Source organism: Ailuropoda melanoleuca, unplaced genomic scaffold (genome assembly GCF_002007445.2).
Source record: "Ailuropoda melanoleuca isolate Jingjing unplaced genomic scaffold, ASM200744v2 unplaced-scaffold10670, whole genome shotgun sequence".
NCBI classification, from domain to species: domain Eukaryota; kingdom Metazoa; phylum Chordata; class Mammalia; order Carnivora; family Ursidae; genus Ailuropoda; species Ailuropoda melanoleuca.
The window spans coordinates 1-1324 of NW_023179027.1; the positions used below are offsets into that span (position 1 = coordinate 1).

The 1324-nt window shown below is 62.2% G+C and overlaps 1 long non-coding RNA gene across 1 annotated transcript; it reads left to right on the forward strand.

Moving 5' to 3' along the window:
• Window positions 1-46: 46 nt before the first annotated feature.
• Window positions 47-1318, forward strand: LOC117797647. Its single transcript, XR_004622636.1, has 3 exons — window positions 47-605; window positions 880-993; window positions 1133-1318. It is a non-coding gene; the product is annotated as an uncharacterized LOC117797647 (long non-coding RNA).
• The last annotated feature ends 6 nt before the right edge of the window (window positions 1319-1324 follow it).

Consider the following 1324-nt stretch of genomic DNA (forward strand, 5'->3'; position numbering starts at 1 on the left):
GATCTGGTGGCTGGGGTGGCCGGGGGGGGGGCGGGGAGGGGAGCAAGGGAACACCCCGGGCACAAAGGTCCTGGCCAGCCCAGGACTCACACCCTCTCTGGCTTCTTCACGCTCTCCCTTGCCCTCACTTAGTTCCACAGCCCACCTCCCACGCCCCTCCTCACACGCACTCACTGTCGCGTTTCCGTTTTACACACTCCTTAAAGGGTGGGAGCACTGCCTTTGGAGTCAGACACACCCGGGTTTGAATCCTGCTGCTGCCCCTTCTGAGTCCTGTCACGTCTCTTCTGTGGTCACTGGGGCTAGGAGTGCCCACCACAGACGGTCCTGGCAGCCAGGGCCTGCGCTGCGCTCTGGGTGCAGAGATGAGGAGGGTGGTCTGCCTCCCACCTCACCCCTCCAGAGCTGCCTTCTCTGGCACAACCCCCTTCTTCCCTGCAAGCCCGTCCATTCCCTGGCGTGCCCCTGAGCTCTTCCATCTGCTTCCCTGCAGAATGTGGAGAACTTCACTCTGGCGCAGGACGAGGTGGGGCACATCCTCCTGGAAGATGGCAAGGGTCGTTGTCCCTTTGACCCCAATTTCAAGTCCACAGCCCTGGTGGTTGGTGAGTGTTGGGGGCAGAGTGGCAGGATGAGTTCGGTGAGGCTCCATGTGGGGGTGGGAAGGTGGGCAGCATAGGTCTCAGGCCTGAGTTGGTGGGGCCCCGCCAGGCTGAGTCCCAGGGGGGGCACAGAGTGACCCTTGGGTTTGGCTCTTCCCAGTTCCCACTCCCCTGTCCACCTCAAGCGAGATAGGCAGTGCTGGGGTCACTCTGGGCCCTGAGTGGGGAGAAGGGGCTGTGCTAAGGAGCCGTTCCCATGGGAATGTTCTCTTGGCAGATGGTGAGCTCTACACCGGAACCGTAAGCAGCTTCCAAGGGAATGACCCAGCCATCTCCCGGAGCCACAGCCTCCGCCCCACCAAGACCGAGAGCTCCCTCAACTGGCTCCAAGGTGAATTCCTCTCCACGCACCCAGCGGGGAGTGCCCGGAGCCAGGGAGGGGCACACTCTCCTCTCAGGGCCAGACCAAGAACAGTCTCTCGCTGTCTGGGATTCCCAGGCTGACCCTGCACTCCCCATTGGTCCCACAGACCCGGCGTTTGTGGCCTCGGCCTATATTCCCGAGAGCCTGGGCAGCTTGCAAGGGGACGATGACAAGATCTACTTCTTCTTTAGCGAGACTGGCCAGGAGTTTGAGTTCTTTGAGAACACCATCGTGTCCCGCATCGCCCGCATCTGCAAGGTGAGGAGGGTGGCCCACCCCAGAGACCCTGAAGCCCCCC